This window comes from Cynara cardunculus, assembly GCF_001531365.2.
Source record: "Cynara cardunculus var. scolymus isolate 2C chromosome LG 15, CcrdV1, whole genome shotgun sequence".
NCBI lineage: Eukaryota > Viridiplantae > Streptophyta > Magnoliopsida > Asterales > Asteraceae > Cynara > Cynara cardunculus.
In genome coordinates this window covers 10,786,660-10,791,937 of record NC_037542.1, presented here as the reverse complement: position 1 = coordinate 10,791,937, position 5,278 = coordinate 10,786,660, and the positions used below count along the sequence as shown (strand labels likewise).

At 30.0% G+C, this 5,278-nt stretch overlaps 1 long non-coding RNA gene across 2 annotated transcripts in view; it reads left to right on the top strand.

The window, feature by feature from the left end:
• The first annotated feature begins 4,629 nt into the window (after nt 1–4,629).
• Nucleotides 4,630–5,278, top strand: part of LOC112528402 — a 7,353-nt gene continuing 6,704 nt past the window's right edge. Inside the window, exons 1-2 of one of the 2 annotated variants that reach the window (XR_003070816.1) lie at nt 4,630–4,697; nt 5,146–5,191. This is a non-coding gene — a long non-coding RNA (uncharacterized LOC112528402). Of the gene's footprint in view, nt 4,698–5,134; nt 5,192–5,278 lie in introns of both variants that reach the window. The other variant, XR_003070817.1, reaches the window with a different exon arrangement.

Below are 5,278 nucleotides of genomic sequence, written 5' to 3'. Positions count from 1 at the left end.
TGTTGCAGATTTTACCCAATTTAGCTTCATATTCACACATTAATCAACATTATCTTTTATAATCTTTCAAATGCAGATCCTAGCCTCTAAATAACACTTCTACTTGGAATAAACTCGTAATTAGAAGCATACCTTTGATAATTARCACATAATCTTCAAGAATCTAACATGGATCTTCGAGGAATGAAGGATTAGTCTTAAGTGTGTRTAAATCGCACCTTGAGTGTGAGAGTTCTAGAGGTGAGAAAATATGACTGATTTAAAGAGCTAGGCATGGTTTTGACCTGTTTTGGTCAACAAGTCAACCTAGTTTGCCATAGTTGACAGTTTTAGTCCYTCATGCGTAACTTGGTCGTTTCAACTCCGTTTCGCACGAAACTTTCCAGATCTCATAATTGATATATAAGAGGCTTAAATATAAAATTCCAGCCTCTAACTCGATCCARAAGTCCATATTCCATTCTAACTTAAGTAAGTACTAATCCATAAAATACTATACTAGATTAATTAAACATGCTTAGCAACTTAAATGGGCTTTTAGTAAATTGGATGTTACAATATATGCAATTAGTTCTTTCATTTACATGTTAGTTGTTGCTGTATTTATATTGATGGTTTCCACTTGCTTTTCTGAACAATCAATGTTGGAACACCATTATATTTACTTTTAGCATCAACATTACATTATCCCCTTCTAAATCATTTATAAAAATTCTGATTAATTTCAGTTTTCTTTTGTCATATGTGCTTTGCTAAGGATACGTTTAAATGAGTTTGTAGTTAGAAAAATTCTGATTAAATGATACGTTTAATCAGAAAAAACTCTGATTAATTTCATTTTATGAAGTAGGAAAAAGCATCATCTCATTAACTCTGTTGTTCCCTCCAATGATTTTTATGCATTTACAGCTTACAAGCTTCCAATGGGGAGTAAACCCAAGGCCTAAACAGTTGAGCAACCCTCAAGGGCAATTAGCTTTTATAAATTATTCGGTTTCAAATTGAAACCGAAAACTAAGCTTTTAAATTGAATTCAGTTTGGTTCAGTTATGAAGTCTGATAGTTTTGACCTACRAAACTGTTTTCAATGGGTAGGAATGGAAAGGGGGCCAAGAGAGAACTAAAAAAGAGAGCAGCCAAACCCATGTATCTATCGTACTCTAAYGGTTGTGAATAATATGAACCGTTGCACTAATTTATTCGAATCTGGACCATCTATTTTTTTAATTCAGGGTACTACCTTGATTCTTCCTTTTCATGGTACGCATAAAAGATACTTGCGTAGAACCAATTTTACGTATGAATCAAGGTCCGAGTCAAGCTTGTAGACCTTGTTAGTTTGGTCTTCACCTATTTCTAACGCTTATAACTCGCAAATTTTGCGATAACTGTCTTTATTGTTTTTAAGTTGTTAGTTATTGATTTTTTTTACATAATTCTTCGTCTCTAAAGGACATGGTCATTTTGTCGTCGAAAAACGTTCCTTCGAGGATCAATAGGTACATTTATTGATCACTATGACTTTATTTCATAAAAACAACTATTCTACTCTTTCAAATAGAGGTCAAGTCTACATACATCAATATACTGGTTCGTTTGGTTTGAACCAAAAAATTTCCTTTCGGCCCTAACGTAAATTTCATTTGGATCGTAGATGTTTAGAAGGAGCAGAAGAATTTTTCTTGAAACCGGTAAGATTATCGGATGTAAATAAATTGAAACCCCATATGATGCGAATGAAAATAAAAGTAACCAATCATCAAGAACAGAATCAAGAACATCAAGAATTGGAAACCCGAGATAAAGAAGAAGAAGAAATTGAATCACAACAACAATCAAATGGGAACAAAAGAAAATCCATGGAAGAAGATCTTACAAGACAAAACAAAACCCGCCATACTTTAGATTTGACTAATTTTGACTTTTTCTTTTCTTTTCCTTCCAATTTTATTGTCTGGATTTTACTTTTTTTTTCTTGACCTAATATTTTTTTACATATGAGTTGCAAAAATGGTTGTAAAGAGCAAGAGCAATGAGAGAAAGCATTTCAATCAAGATTTATACATAGTTTTACTTAACAAAAAAACATGTAACATCATCAATTCAAGTGAACTGGTTGGTTCGTTTTGTTTTTTGATTAATCTGGATATCAAACTCATTATATGAGCCGACTAATCAAGGGGGACGACCCGCTTCTCGAGTAGTCCGGAGTCACCACATTTGAACCTCCATGGTCACAAGAGAATTTTTATTCCTCCTTGGATTCAATCCTTAACCTCGGTCAGATTAAGAGAAAGATGAATGACATTATGTAATTTCTAGAAGACATTTCCGACAGGGTATAATTAAATATAAGAATCAATTAATATCCATCGGAAATTTTAATTAATTAACGCAAATTAGTTTATTTCAATAAATTAGACCAATTTTGTGACGGATTTCGGACATATTTGTGACCGTATTAAATAAGTAAAAAAATCCGTTACAAATCCATCGATAAACCGTCGGGAAAGTTGTAGAAATAAAATTTTATTTAAAAAAAAATCAGTCCGGATTCGTAGGGGATTTGTGTTGGACATCGACAAAATTTGACTTTTCTTGACTATCCAAAGCTCTGAAGTCTGAAGAGTTTTACTTTAGAGTTATTTCAAGAGTACAAGTCCAAGTCTGAAGTCATCATTCAGAGTTATTTCAAGAGTACAAGTCTGAAGAGTCGTTCTAAAATTATTTCTAAGTTTAAATTCAATTTACTGGTATAATTTTATTTCTAAATTTAATTTTATTCTAGGGTTTAACTTCATTTTAACTAATTATTGATATAGTTTCATTTCTAAATTCAATTATTCAAAGTTATTCTTCAGAGTTATTTCAAAAGTACAAGTTTGAAGTAACATCGTACTTTTGATGATCATTTATATTTGTAAGATAAGTTCCTGACATGATTTTTTTTTTTCAAATTACCATGTGTAACACACGAATCGAACCTGGTAAATATATATATATATATATATATATATATATAATGGGTTGGTTTCAATAAGAAAATAAGTTATGGTGAAAAGATGTAAAAAAACAATCTCTATCTTTGGGTCAATCCAATTGAATAATAACACTAATAAGATGTACCGAGATCAATTCTCTTTTAAAGCGTAATTCATGGATAAACATGAGATTGAAAATGATCAAGAATTCAAATATCTTCTTACATTACTCACTATAACTTCTCTTTTTACATGATTATTCGCTTATATACAGTAGCGTAAATGATGTGAATATTATATATATTATCCACCAACTTTTAAACCGAAATCAGAAACATAATAATAATTCATTAAAATCTTTAAAATATTAGGATTTCATTTTTTTTTAGTTACAATTTATTTGTAAATTTTTTAGTTAATTCGTTTAAAAAAAATTGAAATGGGAATAAAGTAAACTACAAATTTGGTTCTTTGGTTTGTCAAAATAAATAACACTTTTTTGTCTTTATGATTTCAAAATTACAAGATGACAATTATGGTTTGCAAAAATTTTTAGATTTTGTCATTCCCTAACGGCTGTTAAAAATTATTGTTAAACGAGTAGCATTTTTGTCCAATAATCACTTTTAATCTCATAACCATTTATTTATTAGTACGAATAACTCGGTTTTGATCAGTGGTACTCAGCAATAGTTACACAGTTCAGAGTTAGAAAAGTCTTTAAGAATTATAGTCAATATTTAAAAGAATATTTAACATAAGTGTTTGAGTAAAATTTCACCAAAATCTACACCGCTCGTAACATCAAAACCAAAGACCTCGTTGCCATTAAAGTCATTGACAAGGAGAAAATCATGAAATAGTAAAAACTGACTTTTTCTTAAGATAATAACAAAAAAACACCTTAAAAACAGAAGATAATAAAATCTATGATAGATTGTAGTTGTGGCTATCACGATCAAAATAGCATCACCTTTGGTGGCTGTATGTATAAAAACAAAACATATACAGACAATCCTACATATTAGTAGAGTCTAATGATAGATAACGAAAAAACCCCAAAAAAGATGTACATAGATTTTTTTCTACCCTAAAGGATAGATAACAAAAAAAGCCCAATCTGAACCTCCATAATCACAAAATTGCTACGAAACTTCTCAATAATCATAAAATTGTCACCGTGCAACTTTAGACCATTAGATCATTAACTTATAAAGTTGATCAATGAACATGAATTTGTCTTACGGATCTCATGAAAAACCTTTGGTCTCTATGTATATTAAATAGAAATAATTTTACAATTAATTTTCAATCAAATACATTTAGAAAGTTATAAAAACATTTAAAAATAAATCTAAAAAACATTTTTTTTAACTTAAAAGGATGGATAGTGAAAAATATATAAAAAATTATACTGTATTTATTGTTTTTAATTTAAGAAACAAAAATATAAATAAATAAAACAATTTATTGTTAAACCGACTCAAAAGTAAGCATTGGTTTTTGGAATGTGAATTTGAAAAAATAAAGGCAGAATTTATAATTTAAAAAAAATAGAAAGAGAAGAAATAATGTCTTGTGGATGTTGGGTTTAAAACAAAGGCTCATCTCTTTGTTCTTCCTCATTTCTAACACCTGGTCATTCGAGATAGAGAGAGAAAGAGAAAGGGTTTGAAGGAGAGCGTAGAAGGAGAGCATTTTCGATTTGGGGATCTGGTAATTCTTCTTTCTTTTTACAGGTTTTAATTCAGATGTGCGTTCTTTCTTCGCTGATTCAGACACATTTTGATTTTTGAACTAGATCTCGTATTTAATCCACAATTATGTGGTGTTTCTTGTTCTTCATTCACGACATTCTGGTTTTTGATCTAGATCTGGTATTTAATTCACAATTGCGTGGTCTTTCTTGTTTTTAAGTCACGACTGTGTGTTCTTTCTTCTGATTCAGAAACATTTTGGATCTCGTATTCCGATTCCCTTGTGGGTTTTCATTATCTTTTAGGTTCCTGATTGTTTCATCTGAATTCGTATTCATTTTTCTCAGAATTGCTTCGTGTTTGTTTTTATGATTCATGGTTCAATATGAATGGAAACTCCATCGTTAATCATTTCAAACTTGTTCTTCCAATTTCTGTTGCTAATTTGTGTTTTAGGGTTTTTACAGATCCCCAAATCCAACCAAATATATGTCAAGTATCCAAACTATTTCTGTAAGTATTCTTTCTTATCCATCTTGCTTTCTATACTATTTTTTGATTCATCTGATCGAAATTAAGAATCAAAATCTTTTCTTATGC